Here is a 16,683-nt window from a genome sequence, read left to right as displayed (position 1 = left end):
ACACGGGAAGCACTTATTATATACAGCAAGATGACTTCTGGTGGATGGATGGGGGCGGTCATGTGACGAAGTTTTAGCAGATATCCATAGGTACAGTGCCGATGGTCAATCTGGTTCCGTTGCACAACTTTGGTGCGGTTAAGTTGCGAATAAGCATCACCGGTGATCCAACCCTCAATGTTGATACGTGCGGTGGCATTCCGGGTGGTTCCAATGAATCAAAAAATTAAATCGGATAATTGACGGCTTGTTCTTCGTCCATTACTATGTTGATCGATTTGTATTTGACTGTTTTGCTGGGCAGTTTCAATTGAATTAGCTCATCAAGCTTGTTGACATAATCATCATTTTTTTGGTGCCAAAATTGCACGTTCGCACAGCCAATCCGGATTTTTGCAGTTGGTTGTTAGATTTGGGAATACGTTGTCGACAACAGCTTGAATAATCAGTTGCATTTGACAGAAGTTCGGATGGAACGAAATCTCATTTGTGGCGTGATCAATTAATTGCTAAAAAAAAAACATTTAAAAAATGCACCCGCTGGACTAATCTGAAGATTGCCTGAAAACGTCATCAAAATCAGTTGGGCCATTTTGGAGTACATAGGGAACATACACACATACACACATCAATATATATATATATATAGATATAATATATATCTATCTATATCTATATATATATATATATATATATATATATATATATATATATATATATATATATATATATATATATATACCAATTTCAATTACAGGTTGAGTATCCCTTATCCAAATATCCGTTATCCAGATTATTCCAAAAACCATACATTCCAGAAAGTGACATTTTTTTTGTTTTGCTAAAAGCACTACTGGGGACATCTGTAACTGGCCCTACTGGGGACATCTGTAACTGGCACTACTGGGGACATCTGTAACTGGCACTACTGGGGACATCTGTAACAGCACTACTGGGGGCATGATATGTAACTGGCACTACTGAGGACATGGTATGTAACTGGCACTAAATATGTGCAAGAAAATGATTGCTTGCCATTTAAATTCAGTAACTAAGATAGGACACAAACTTTGTTTCATGTTTTGAAACCTTGTTTTATGCTCAAATAACATATATTTGTGTGTATTGCATGTGTTTGAGGTGTTTATACAACATAAATGCAAGATACCTCAAGATACATCATTGAAGTATAAAAATATTCTGAAATACGGAACAATCCGTTATCCAAAATGTTTCTGGTCCCGAGCATATTGGATAAGGGATACTCTGTACTACAATATGATCATTTAACAACATAGTTCCCCATTTAAAGTTTTAGGTATGCAAGTTATTTTGCATGTTGTAGCTTTGTGTAGAATTTGCTGCACTGTGAAAGATGGATCCTGGCCTAGGGCAGCCATATGCAGATACAGTAAGTTCATGCAGGACCCCTTTTAAGCATCCTCTTTTGGCTTTCACCTAACTGCACACATCCACAAGCAGAGTGCAAGCTTATGAGTTGATGATAATGGCTGTGGTCACATCTGTGAGAGTTTTTTTTTTAATGAATTAAACTTTCAAAAACCGTAGCATTTGTGATCACTCTTAGAGTTACTATCCAAATATTTACAGAGAGTAACACACAGAATATTGTCAGCAGACTATTTGGCATATATTCTTCTTGTACTGTGTATTACTACTGTCATATGTTATTATGTGTTTATACTTGTGAATGAAATGATTTTGCATTGACCTGTTCCCCCCACATCTGCTGAAAGTGTGTTTGTAAATACTGATCACTATACAGTACAGTATTTTACATTGTCGTCCCCTTATGAGCTGCATATTTCACATTGTGATGTAAGATACCTGTGGGATTTAAGGAGACACAATATCCCACACTTCATCTCCCTTAATATACTGTAGAATTGTAGAGCGACTGAATCAGGCACTGTGTATAGCAGCCCGCCTGAACAGACTGGCTATTAATATCTAGTACATAACTGATATGCTGCTTTTTAAAGGTATTACAAGTCACAGCAGAGGGATAAGCCCTCCCACTCTTCATTGAGTTTCCTGGCATGTTCCAGAAAAACCTAAGCCCCATTTACTCCCCTCCGTTCTTGGCTGTTCCCTATTGAGTTGTTTCATTCATTGTAAAACTGTGTATGAAAGGACTCTAGTGAGGAAGACGTAGCCTTCATCTATAGTCAGACCACGAAGAAGGGATTGTGTCAGAAGCTTCTCCAAAAGTAAGTTGTGTTTTTTTTCTTCTATTTGAATCTTTTGTTGCTGTATGAATGTTTAAACCATTTCAATGCGGTGGTCAGGAAACAGGCTTCAGATTTTTCAACTTGTGGGGGTTTCTTTGTTTTTTGTCCTATTTCCAGATGTTTTCGATTAAGAGAAAGTACCTACAATGTAAAGCTGGCTCGCAGCACTGTGAACTCGGAAAGCATGTGTACTGTATGTCAGTTTGCAAGCAGCGAGCAAGGATTTTCTGTTAAAAAAGTTGTATGTTTATATAAACGGAGCGGTCGTAGAAAGTATATACAGTTGTTGTTGTACTTATTTCTGGCACACCCCACAAGATTTTATTTAATAATCATCATTTCTGTTGATGGTTAAAGTTTATGTAAATGAAGAAATCACTATTAACACATGAGTTTATAAGAATAATTGCAGTAATAATAATAATAATAATAATAATAATAATAATAAATGTATGCATTCAGAAACATTAATAAAGTGGGTCTGATGCACAAGTCTACTGACGTACATCACTGGGTAAGCTCCAGAACTGAGCGTACACTACTACAGGTAGTGCAGAGGTGAAAGCCACTTGTGGCTTAAGGGTCATAACTACTATACGCAGCAATCACTTGTAGGCACAGTTCAGTGACGTAATGATGTTGTATGTAGATTTGTGTATACGCATAATTACACCTATTTTCATATGGGTCTCTTGTACCTGGGATAGACTGGTGGAGCCTGTCTGAGCTAATAATGATGACTGACTATGAAACCAATGCATAGGTGAAATCTGGCTGCATAAGTGCATTTATCTCTGCATATGGGGGAGTATCTACAATTATTTGGTGCACAAATGTGAGAGTAATTATGGTTAGTTTTGCTTTCAGCTTTTTTTTGTTTTTGTTAACGAATGATTATGGGATATTTGTATAAAATGAATATAACTCCTTAATTGCTATTTAACAAGTCTTGAAGACCTTTCTCTATTTAATAACCACTGATAAATCATGGGAGCTGCTTATTAAAGTCGACATCATCTGTAAATTGAATAGATATTCATTTTTATATAACAAGAGATGGTCAGGAAGCCTGTGCATAAGAATGCAGCCTATGAGTAAAGCATTAAATTCAGCCTTACTGCTACCAGTCACCAACAGCAGTGTAAATGGTGTAATAACTGATATTTGCAGTAACATAAGAATCACTGATATCTTCACAGATTATTTGTATTAACTCATTGCGCTTTGAAGTCTCCATGGTCCTGTTTGTGTAATTCTTGTCATATTTCCTAATGCAATTTTAACTATCACTTGGCAGTTACTGAGTGTACAATGCATTTGTTTCAATTGGTTCCAAGTTTTAAGTCTGGAAATCTCTACACTGCATAAGGTAGAGGTTCAGGGTTTTAAATAATACATTTTCTACGAATTATTCCAAACCATTCTGCACCCGTGTCTACTCTCCACGTTATAAATAACTAAAATGACTTTTCTATATTTATACATTTTCAAAATTCTAAACAAAATAGTAAATCACAAAACAATGACAGTACTGTTAATGCATTGCTACCCAAACATTTGATGTTATGACCATCAAAAGGTCGGTGTCACCAAATGACCAGTATCCTGCATAATAATAATTTCTCCTGACACATTTGTTATATACAGTATCATAATGAATAGAATTCCCTGACTCCCTAATCAGCCATTGTATTTTCTTACTTTTTTGCCACATCTCTCCATAATACTGCTACAGCTAGCTTCTTGTTACACACAAATATGTACTATGGGAAGTACTATGTATATGGAAAACCATTTCACGTAAAAAAGTGACCATTATATAACACTTTTTGAAATCTATTTTATATAAATGATTAAGATGACCTTAGCCCAGTAAAGTTAATCTCTAGAAATGTAAACCAAAATAATAATTTCACAAACAATGGATAGAAAACTGATTTAAAATAAAAGTATTAGTTTTATTTAAGTAGCTTAAAGTTAAATGAAACATTTTAAGATAAAATATCACTAAAAATAAGTGTCTCAAACCATTCTCAGGTGTATGAGGGGGTGGGCAGGTACAAAGTACTTGTGGGTGACACCGAATTATTGGTACTCTTTACTTAGAAGGGCGCCCACGATTTTGATCGTGGGCATCGTTAGTAAAAAATCTCGGGCATCTCGGGCATTGAATGCACTAAAAAATCGGGTGCGATCAACCGACGAGATGCCCGAGATTTCCCATAGGGAACAATGTTAAATGTCTCAATTGACCCAATTTTCCTGTTCAATGCCTCAATTGACCCGATTTTTCCATAGGAAACAATGTTAAATGGGCCACAGAGGCCAAATAGGCACCCTGAAGTGTATAATGGCCACCCGAATTGTTAATGCCACCCCACGATCAACGTCAACCCGATGCGTGGCGAGCGGCGGCGGTACGCGTCCTACGACCTTTTCATACCCCCACTATCCACGTCGGCGTGGAGTTGAGAATAGAAAGTGTGGCGAGCGCAGCGAGCCACCGAGCCCGAAGCGTGGCGAGCACAGCGAGCCCCGCGAGGGTACGCGGACAGCTTTGAAGCCCGCGAGGGGACGCGGATACCTGTGAAGGTATCCGCGTCCCCTCGCGGGGCTCGCTGCGCTCGCCACGCTTCGGGCACGGTGGCTCGCTGCGCTCGCCACACTTTCTATTCTCAACTCCACGCCGACGTGGATAGTGGGGGTATGAAAAGGTCGTAGGACGCGTACCGCCGCCCCTCGCGGGCTCGCTGCGCTCGCCACGCTTCGGGTTGACGTTGATCGTGGGGTGGCGTTAACAATTCGGGTGGCCATTATTCACTTCAGGGTGCCTATTTGGCCTCTGTGGCCCATTTAACATTGTTTCCTATGGAAAAATTGGGTCAATTGAGGCATTGAACAGGAAAATCGGGTCAATTGAGACATTTAACATTGTTCCCTATGGGAAATCTCGGGCATCTCGTCTGTCGCATCGCACCTGATTTTTTAGTGCATTCAATGCCCGAGATGGCCGAGATGGGCGCCCTTCTAAGTAAAGAGTACCGAATTATTCCTCCCAATATGTTGCAGTCACCGCCCCATCAACACACCTATAATGTCTTCAGTTAGACTCATAATGTGTGGCGTGATTCTACTTAGCCACTCCCCCTTTTCCTTTTGCCAGTATCAGGGCCCGTACTAGCTTTCTGTTATTGGACCTTTCTGTTATTACTATGACCTCATACAAGTACTGTAATTGGTTAATCGGTTTCTAGAGAGGAATGTAGTATATGCATATTTATTATTGAAAACACAATTGTGTGAGGGAGCATAATTGTGAGGCAGCTAGTCTTCTTATAGTCTATAACAGTGGTTCTCAAACTCTGTCCTCAGGACCCCACGCAGTTCACGTTTTCCAGGTCACGCAACAGGTGAACTTATTACTGACTGACACATTTCAGAAGATCCACAGGTGGAGTTAATTATTTTACTTGATTCTGTGAGGAGACCTGCGAAACATTCACTGTGTGGGGTCCTGAGGACCGACTTTGAGAACCTGTGGTTTATAACATGACAGTTAGGAGCTGATTGGCTGGTACTTCATCTCTGTCCACTTTATCTCTCTCCAAGGCTTAGTGCATAGACCCCAATATGATTCATGACTCTGAGTGACAGCAGATCATACCGATTTCAACATGATTAAGCATGAGAATATTCTGAATGTCCTCTTGTTTCCGTGTGGTGTCAGTGATAATTCAAATCCTGACATTTTTACACCATTTCCACATGATGGAAACATGAGTTATATCATAGGCGCCGAAACCGTGGGTGCTCCGGGGCCCGAGCACCCAAGGAAGGTGAGGAGCACCCACGGGCCACGGCTGGAGCTCACTGTCGGGGATCCTGGCAGCACCGCAGTGGGGTCCCAGCAGCGGATATGCCATCAGCAGCGGGGTTCCCTGCGGCGGATGGGAACTATTAGTGGTATTAATACTGCTGCTAGTTCTCATCTTCCGCAGGGACCCCGCTGCTGATGGCATATCCGCTGCTGGGACCCCGTTGCAGCGCTGCCAGAACCCTGCTGCAGCGCTGCCAGGACCCAATGCCTACCTCCAATCAGGACTGGGGGGGCACCCAAGAGCACCCACTGGCAAAAATGTAAGCCGGCGCCCCAGAGTTATGTAAGAAAAAGGTTCAGTGTTTTCTTCTAAATAACAACAAAAAAAATTCTTAATACTGTAGATAGATTAGAATCATTATAAGGTACATTCCACTAGGGTTTAAGCATCATATTGTATTCTGGGCCAGATGTATCAAGCTTCAACAAGTAATAAAATGGACAGTGATAAACAGCCAGCCAATCAGCTCCTCACTGTCATGTTACAGGCTGAATATTAAAAATGACAGGTAGGATAGGCTGGTTGTTTATCACTCTCCATTTCATCACTTTTTGAAGTTTGATACATCTGGCCCTCAGTCTTTATCTCAACTTTGAGGTAGGTGGGAATACAGTAAATATTCCTGTGACCAATTCCCTGCATTACATTACTAGCAATATAGAAATGTGAGAAGCCACAGACTGAGAGTAAGGTGGTGAAAGGAGCAAGAACCCCCACAATACAGAATAGCAATATCAGTCTATTGCCAAACTGGTATGGGGTCCAATGATGGACTGAGACTCTATAATGGCCCTTGTGCAGGTCAAGGGGGCATACAATAGTTTAGTGGCACACCACCTGTGTCTCTGTATGACAGAGCACCAGAAGGCTATACTACTTGGCCAGGTTCTGTCTCCATGTGCCGGGCAGAATGCGCTGAGTGGCTGGACTGACTCCCTCTTCTCTCCCTCTCTCCCCCTTCTGCCACCCCTGGCGCCGATGACTGCTGTTACAACTCTGCTCTCCCTCTCTCTCACAGGTTCACAATACAGTGCTGCTTCTACAACTCAGTGAGTGGAATGTACTAATGTTAAAATGTGCCCAAAACTTTTGTTTTGGGCATTTTCATTACATCCCCATATTAACAAAGCTTTGGAAAGTGCCATTTTTCAAAGCTTGTACTCATTCGGTAGTGCCCTCCATAGATGACATACTATATAATAAAAGTCTCCTCGTGCCTATTTGGGGAACGTTGTGTGCCCTGGCAGTCTCTAGAAGGCACCTGATGGAGAAATTCATATGTTGCACCATTTGGTCACACAAAGGCGTTAAAATGACTGTTACGATGTTGACAAACTCGTAACTATTTGCCTAAAAAAAGCCTATGGACTTTTTAACATTGTTCCTTATTGGATCCCTTCTGCAGCTCATGCCTTGGCCAGCACATGCACATAATAACTCTGATGTCCTACTGCTCTTTTTGTAAGAACTGCCCTTTGACATTTTATTTGAAATTGCATTGTACATATATACTGGTGTTATGCCACTATGTATGCGATCAGTGGTCATAAGGCAACCGAAATGTGATGACTGATATGTCCTGTCCAGAGTCTGAAATATGCAAAACAATTCTTAAATAAAGCATATCATTTCTGTAGAAACATACTATTAACTAATGAAAAAAAGACACATCTAGGGTAAATATATTTTGGGGGGAAAAACATTAAGAAAAGAACATCTCACCAAGTGCCTTATTTTGGTTCATTCTTTCTGACAAAATCCTTCTTAGATGGACAAAACCATGTGCACTGCAGGGGGGCAGATGTAACACGTGCAGAGAGAATTCGATTTGGGTGAGTTATTTTGTTTCTGTGCAGGGTAAATACTGGCTGCTTTATTTTTACACTGCAATATAGATCTCACTTTGAAGTAAAACCCCACCCAAATCTAATTCTCTCTGCACAAGTAACACCTGCCCCACCTGCAGTGCACATGGTTTTGCCCATCTAAGAAGGATTTTGTCAGAAAGAATGAACCAAAATAAGGCCACAAATTTTAGACAAGAAGGTCTAATGAGGTTTGAACTAAAAATATTGAAATGGCCTTAACAAGCCTCAAACTTGAATACTGGATCCCCGTAGGAAGATCTCATATGTGAGTTATGCTCAAATATTAAATTCAGAGCCAGGAACATTCTGCAAATTAGAGTGAAAATATTCATAGAGCCAGGAAACTCCCCCTAGGTCCTATGGCTGAGACATCATAGCAAAACGTCACATTTCCAGCTCATTATTATCACCGAGGAGCAGTAACTTCCAGCTACACAGATAAGAAGCTGTTGGCCATTGCGCCTTAGTGCTCGTGGGTGCCAAAATTGAGAAGCTGTTATTTCTGTACTGTGTTAGGTATTATCAAGTACTGATTGACAGTTACCTGATCTTTTGCCATTTGTATTTTCTTCTGTTAAATGTACAGTATGAAGTAAATCTGCATAAATAATTAGAGATTCAAAAGGATGTGCTATATTAGATAGATAGATAGATAGATAGATAAATAGATAGATAGATAGATAGATAGGTGACCTGACCACTATATGCCCCCCTCCAAAGTATATTTGTAGCTGCCAAAAGCAAACCATCAATCAATACAAGCACATGTACAGTACATACAGATAATAACTGCATATGCAATCTCAGACACATTAAAATAGTGTACATAATACATAAAACAAACTATTAGGATTATTACAAAAGCAAAATAATATGCTACACAATCCATAAGGGCCCTTTGCGACATTGTATATAATATAATATCTGTGGGCCTTTGTGGAATTGGACTCACGGCTTCACCAGTCACAAAATACCCATCAATTTTAGCGGTAAGAACATCAATATCTGGTCCTAAAACCACTTGTTACTTCTATAGGTCCTATGAATATTCTTGAATCTAACATTTCCTTGCATTACATAGTCAACATGGCAACCGTCTAAGTGTACCGCATCCCCTCGCTTGGCTCGCTGTGGTCACCATGCTTTTATTCTCTCACTATGCCATAGTGGATGCCAGGGCATGAAATACCGCATGTTGACTCAAAGCAAAAGTGCAAAACTCATGTTTACACCCGTCAGAAATAGCATCAGGAATTGAATACCCCCTTTAGTGATGGTCAAGAGGATGTCGTAGATGATGAACATCCTGGATGGCCTCGCACATCATAATCCAATGAAAACATTTGGAAATATTTGTAAAAACATTGACACCGCATCCTAATGATAGCAGAAATAGTAAACATAGACATAAACCATGAGGCAAGTCTTGCATCAAGATCGTAACATGACAAAAGTTTGGGATGAGATGGTTCCAAGGCTTCTCATTCGCAAATAGAAAGAAAATCATTAGAGATTCAAAAGGATGTGCTATATTAGATAGATAGATAGATAGATAGATAGATAGATAGATAGATAGATAGATAGATAGATAGATAGGTGACCTGACCACTGTATGCCCCCCTCCAAAGTATATTTGTAGCTGCCAAAAGCAAACCATCAATCAATACAAGCACATGTACATATAGATAATAACTGCATATGCAATCTCAGACATGTATATAAACACATTGGTACTTGTGTAGTTTCACGGCGCCAACATGGCGCCGTGCGTCTGAGTCCCCTTGCGGGGCTCGCTTCACTCGCCCATGCTGCGGGCTCGGTGGCTCGCTACGCTCGCCACGCTATCTAAAATCAACTCCATGCCAGCATGGATAGTGGGGGTATGAACTATCCATGTTGGCATGGAGTTAAGTTTGTTTATTTTAGATAGTTTGCCGAGCGTAGAAACCGGAAGTAGCACGGCGCCATGAAACTACACAAGTACCACACATTAAAATAAATAGTGTACATAATACATAAAACAAACTATTAGGATTATCACAAAAGCAAAATAATATGCTACACAATCCATAAGGGCCCTTTGCGTCATTGTATATAATATAATATCTGTGGCCCTTTGTGGAATTGGACTCACGGCTTCACCAGTCACAAAACACCCATCAATTTTATCGGTAAGAACATCAATATCTGGTCCTAACACCACTTGTTACTTCTATAGGTCCTATGAATATTCTTGAATCTAACATTTCCTTGCATTACATAGTCAACATGGCAACCGTCTAAGTGCACCGCATCCCCTCGCTTGGCTCGCTGTGGTCACCATGCTTTTATTCTCTCACTATGCCATAGTGGATGCCAGGGCATGAAATACCGCATGTTGACTCAAAGCAAAAGTGCAAAACTCATGTCGACCTTTTGACTGTTAACCTTCCCATTGTCGACCTAATGCTCAAGTCAACCTTTTGACCCTGTCAACCTTAGCCACGTTGACCTATTTCAGGTGTCAACCTAAGCACTGTCAACATTCAGTGGTCGACCCAATGCATATTGACAAAATAGAGTCCACCCAATGACCGTATACTGTGTTTGTTCCCTATTATAAAGTGCTGTGGAGTACCTAACAAGGTGTGACTATTAATGAAAGAGACTGTAATTGTAAAAACATGTACCATACTGTGAGAGTTAAAAGGGAGTGGGGGAACACTGACCTTGGACTGTCCCAAAACGGTTTTCCAACTTTCACCCCACTCGCACAGATAGTTTGCTGTCACTTATTGTACTTTGAGAAGTTGTGTTTTTTCCTGTGTGTCATAAAAAAAGTACAATATACTAACCGAAGCTGACGGGGTAGATTGTATGTCACATGCACAAGTATTTGAGAGGCACAAAAGATTTAGGAGGGTATTCTGGCCCGTTTTCGTTTTGCCCAACCACAAATCCCCAGGTGGGAGTCAATGTCCCACCTGCCGATCGGAAAAAGGGGGCGTGTCCACGTAAACTTCCGTGGATTGTCGAGATCTTGGTGTAACGGGCCCAATCTGTCGATCTGCCTCTTCAATGCTTTCGGTCAAGAAAGCATTGAATAGTCACCCGCCGCTATTACACCCGTCAGAAATAGCATCAGGAATTGAATACCCCCTTTAGTGATGGTCAAGAGGATGTCGTAGATGATGAACATCCTGGATGGCCTCGCACATCATAATCCAATGGAAAAATGTGGAAATATTTGTAAAAACATTGACACCGCATCCTAATGATAGCAGAAATAGTAAACATAGACATAAACCATGAGGCAAGTCTTGCATTAAGATCGTAACATGACAAAAGCTTGGGATGAGATGGTTCCAAGGCTTCTCATTCGCAAATAGAAAGAAAATTGAAAGTGATTTGTGCAGACATTTTGGAACAAACTGAATTAGATTCACATTTTTTAGATAAAGTTATTACCTGTGATGAACCATGGATCCTCCAGTATGATTCCAAGATATATGCCAGCGCATGCACTGGAAAACACCATCATCACCAAGAATGAAAAAATCATGTCAAAGCAACTTAATTGATTTCTTTGATATAGAGGATGTTCTTTTGGTAGACGGGTGCTATAAAAATGTTCTAGAAACTTTCCAGAAAAAAATCAGAAGAAAGAGCACATAGAAGGGGAAATTCAATTTACTTAATATAATTAAATCTAAATTATAGCATCAGTCTCGTTATTTAATAGCCACACCTTGGTATGCTACCACTATACAATAAAATGTTTGAAAATCAATGTTCCAACTTTATTTTTTTGATCTTGGGTGATTTTAATAGAACTTCTTCTGAGATACATTGTTTGTTATATACAAAAGCATTTGTGAATGAGACCAAAGTTGGAGTCTGGGAAGAGTGAAATAGACTAATGAAAGCTTTTAAAACATATGTGGACAGGAGCCCTTTAGAAATAACCAGAAAACCATTGGAACCATAATGGATGATTCATACTCCCAAGGAACTTGTTTACATTGCAATGGTATGAAAAATGGTTATAAAAGAAGCAAGTGTTTTGCAAATGTTATTTTTTCATAGCCACAGAATGATACGTATATGTTAAGTACAAAAAGGCTATTTAGGTTGGCATTTATGTTACATTGATATTTTGTGACTGTGGTTTGTCGGGTCATATGCTTTTGCATGGAGCCGGGTATCTGGTGTAGTCCTTGGATTAGTTTCAACAGCTCTTTGCCTGACACAGACCCCGTGTTGTGCCTCAGTAAGGTCTCATAGCCAGGGTAGGGTTGTATATTCTATACACAGCTTCAGTAAATTGGAAGCATGGCCTAGAGCTTGGAGAACACTACGGAGTTTCACTCACTGTAAATACAAGTTAACATAAATACAGATAGCTGAAACACTTTGTACAGTTGATAATCAGTATTATGCATCTTTGTGTCCTTAGTTTGTACGCATTTATGTGGCTTCTCTACCTGACTTTCATGCATATGAAAACAACCAGTAAAAGTGTACCTTGAAGCTGCCTTTGGAAGAAGGTGAAGTACTGTATATAATAGTTGTTCATTTCTGCTTATGCAAAGCTATAAACCCTGGAGCTTGAACAACCAAGAGGCCTTTAATTGTTTATCTAATATAGAGGTAAAGAAAGGAAATGCAACAGTCTGCCTCAAGAACCCCCCCCCCCCCCCCCCACTATTACACTTATCCCACTCCCACTCTGACTCTCTCTTCAGCTGCCATCCACTGGCGGCCCACCGTGACACCAGTCTGATTCCTGTTTACTCTGCAGAGCCATGCTGGGCCATGGTAATGAATAAGGGCATGACCTTAAATGGGTTCCTGTCCATCCTCCCCAAAATAATAAAATGTAAACAATGTGGTAATTGCAGCCTCACATGCTCCACAATGGGAACCATTCTAATCCAGGATGGGCATGGGGGGTGTGTGGCTTCCTACCTTGCTTATGGGAATGCTGGCACAATGTGTGTGTCTGTGTGTGGGGGTAACATTGATGTTTCTATTTTTACTGGAGAAAATGTATGTGTTATTTTTCATTTTTTTCCTATTTTTTCTCTATGCTGTCAATTCTCATCACTGCTGGGTCTACATACACCTCCCACCCAACTGTCTGATTATTGTCACTGCTGGATCTACATACAGATGGAGCCTTCTTCAGCTAGCCATCTCTGAATAGCCATGGTGAGCCAAGGCCTATTGTTCTCAGCTGCAATACAATACGTAGAACGATACTGTAGGGGATTAGCAGAGGATTTAATCTGACAGCTCTGGCTCACTTAATCCTATTAAAGGGCTAGATGAGGATGGCTCTATCTGTATACCTCCCAAACATCTGATTATCATCACTGATGGGTCTACATACACCTCCCTCCCAACCATCTGATTATCATCACTGATGGGTCTACATACACCGCCCTCCCAAGCATCTGATTATCATCACTGATGGGTCTACATACACCTCCCTCCCAACTGTCTGATTATCATCACTGATGGGTCTACATACACCTCCCTCCCAAACATCTGATTATCATCACTGATGGGTCTACATACACCGCCCTCCCAAGCATCTGATTATCATCACTGATGGGTCTACATACACCTCCCTCCCAAACATCTGATTATCATCACTGATGGGTCTACATACACCTCCCTCCCAAACATCTGATTATCATCACTGATGGGTCTACATACACCTCCCTCCCAACCATCTGATTATCATCACTGATGGGTCTACATACACCTCCCTCCAAACCATCTGATTATCATCACTGATGGGTCTTCATACACCTCCCTCCCAACCATCTGATTATTATCACTGATGGGTCTACATACACCTCCCTCCCAACCATCTGATTATCATCACTGATGGGTCTACATCAGTGGTTCCCAACCTTTTTTCTCTCCCGTACCCCTTGATTAGGCATTTCATTTAGAAGTACCCCTCCACTCTATTTGAAATATCCACAGTACTTATGTAGTGTTCACTCTACAAATTTTTAGGGCAGGGTGCTGCCCACGGGGAGGGCATATTTTTCAATTGTGAGGGCCCATTTTTCAGTCAGGAAGGCACATTTTAATACTTACTTTAATCTAGCATCCCAGTTAGGATTAAAAAAAAAAAGTACTTATATATTAGTTGGGTGCCCACTAAGCTATTTGCTTAGTTTTACGCGTCCCCTTGCAGGGCTCGCTGCGCTCGCCACGCTTCGGGCTTGGTCGCTCGCTACACTCGCCACACTATACAATATAAACTCCATGCCGAAATGGATAGTGGGGGTGTGAGCGTAATAACTATAGTGGGTGCCCAACTAACATATAAGCACTAAAAATAAAAACCTCTTCACAAAAAGCTTATTATTGTCTAGATTGTGTGCTGCCAGATTAAAACAAAAAAAATATGTAATGCCCATTACACATAATGCCTATCACACATTGCCACACAGTAATGCCCATTCCATATGATGCCACTCAATAAAATGCCCATTACACATAATGCCACACACCATTATGTCCATTACACATGGCAGGGCATGACAAATTTTTGTAAAACAGGGATTATCGGGACCAAAAATTTACACCGTGATGTCCATCACACGTAACACACCCATTACATAGTATACCACATGCCGTTATGCCCAATACACATTATACCAAACACTGTAATGCCCATTACGCCACACACCATAATGCCCATTACTCGTTGTGCCTCATGCCGTGATGTACATTACCCATTATGCCTCACACTGTGATGTCCATTACACCTCACACCATAATGCCTATTACACATTATGCCACACACTGTAATGCATATTACATGTTAGGCTGTGCTGCTTACCTACATGCTTGTTGCCAGGGGTTTCTTGCTTGATGCCATGGGTTTACATGCTTGTTGCCACGGGCTAATGGGTGGGGTACATGTTCGTTATCCGCGGCTGCAGGTGCACAGCACACCAGTACTCTGCCTCTGAATTTCTGCATAGTGGTGGGTGACCTGACAGACGCTAGAGGTGCAGGAGGACCTTTAGTGTAGATCTCCTTTAAGGTGGTGGCCGTTTTTGAGTGGTACAGGGTCTCTGAGGTGCTTCTCCCCCCACCCGCTTATCCCGGCTCCTGTATTTATTTTTATATGAACAGCAGGTGTGGGAAATAGACACACTGAGGCCACTTTCACACGATCCGGCTCCTGCCGGGCAGCGAAACCCCGCACGACCAAAAGCCGTGCCATACACAGAAGTTAATAATGAACATGATTGTGTCCATTCCCATGGGACAGCCACGTGGTTGTAGCCGGATGTCACCACTGGAAGGGCCGGCTGCCAGTCTGTGGCCATCCCCACCATTCTAAACTTCTGTGTGCGGCACAGCTTCTTGGCCCGTGCTGGGTTTTGCCGCCTGGCAGGAGCCGGAGTGTGGGTAAGGGGCCTGACACAGACTGTCACTGACACACAGACAGCCGCTGATACACAGACAATGACAAATGGACAGACAGATGCTGAAGCGCTGACACACACTAACACATAGACGGATGCTGACACACTGTCATTGACACAAGGACAGATGGACGTTTATAGTAGAAGCATCTCAAGCACAAAGTACCCCATTTCACTTCCCACACACCTCACAGTTGAGCTTATTATCACATATACCCTTTTGCCCGCACCTGACTGCCTTGAAGTACCCTTTACTTCCCCCCAACTCCACCACACACCATACTTGCCTACCTGACCCTCTCCATGCGGGAGAAAATGCTCTGTTTCTGGACTTCCCTGGTAATGTATGATTGTCATCACCTGTGCTGACATACCTTTACCTAGCTCCCCACAGGTGATGGCAATCATACATTACCAGGGAAGTCCAGAAACAGAGCATTTTCTCCCGCATGGAGAGGGTCAGGTAGGCAAGTGAGCCACACACCTCACAGCATCCACATTAGCAGCCCCCCACACCCCATGCATTTCCCCACTTATCTGGGCATTATCACATATCCCCTTTTGCCCGCACCTGACTGCCTTGAAGTACCCATTACTTTCCCCCAACTCCACCACAAACCATACTTGCCTACCTGACCCTCTCCATGCGGGAGAAAATGCTCTGTTCCTGGACTTTCCTGGTAATGTATGACTGAGGTGGGTGGGACTGTCAGCGTGGCTAGGGGCTGAGTGGGGTAGCGTTCAGCAGCATACACGGTCAGCGGCAATTAACTGCAGGGCGCAGGGTGGGCAAAAACGGGCAGGGCGGAATTCGGCGGATTTTAAAGGGGCAGCCGTGGACTAGTATATGGTCAGGGTCCCTCTTTGTCTGGCCGCTGGCTGTGTATTGTCTCCAGAGTTCCCGCTAACGTCTGTAGGATTAATGCTTCTTTCACCCATGTCAGTGCGGGGCAGATGTTTGCTGATGTCTGAGGGCAGTGCAGGTAGCTCTTAGTGGACTGTTGGTTGGGCAAAAGCATGAGGAGAAGCCGATGACGCTGCAGATGAAACCAGAAATGGCACATCGTGGTTGTCTCCATGTCAATGGTAGACTTCTTTTGCCATTGGGAGACTTTTTCTTCTTCCGCCATTACCAATATTATTTTCAAGTACCCCCAACTGGTCTGCAGAGTACCCCCAGGGGTACTAGTACCCCAGGTTGGGAACCACTGGTCTACATACACCTCCCTCCCAACTGTCTGATTAT

The 16,683-nt window shown here is 41.9% G+C and overlaps 1 protein-coding gene across 4 annotated transcripts in view; it reads left to right on the top strand.

Moving 5' to 3' along the window:
* The first annotated feature begins 2,165 nt into the window (after positions 1-2,165).
* PSD3 (pleckstrin and Sec7 domain containing 3) overlaps positions 2,166-16,683 on the top strand; it is a 525,478-nt gene continuing 510,960 nt past the window's right edge. For 2 of the 4 annotated variants that reach the window (XM_083175279.1, XM_083175287.1), the window contains exon 1: positions 2,166-2,231. The gene's annotated coding sequence lies outside the window, so the exon portion shown is untranslated. The remainder of the gene's footprint in view (positions 2,232-16,683) is intronic. The other 2 variants (XM_083175230.1, XM_083175238.1) reach the window with 2 other exon arrangements.

Source organism: Crinia signifera, chromosome 1 (genome assembly GCF_055691185.1).
Source record: "Crinia signifera chromosome 1, ASM5569118v1, whole genome shotgun sequence".
Lineage (NCBI taxonomy): Eukaryota > Metazoa > Chordata > Amphibia > Anura > Myobatrachidae > Crinia > Crinia signifera.
This window is presented reverse-complemented; position numbering and strand designations above follow the sequence as displayed.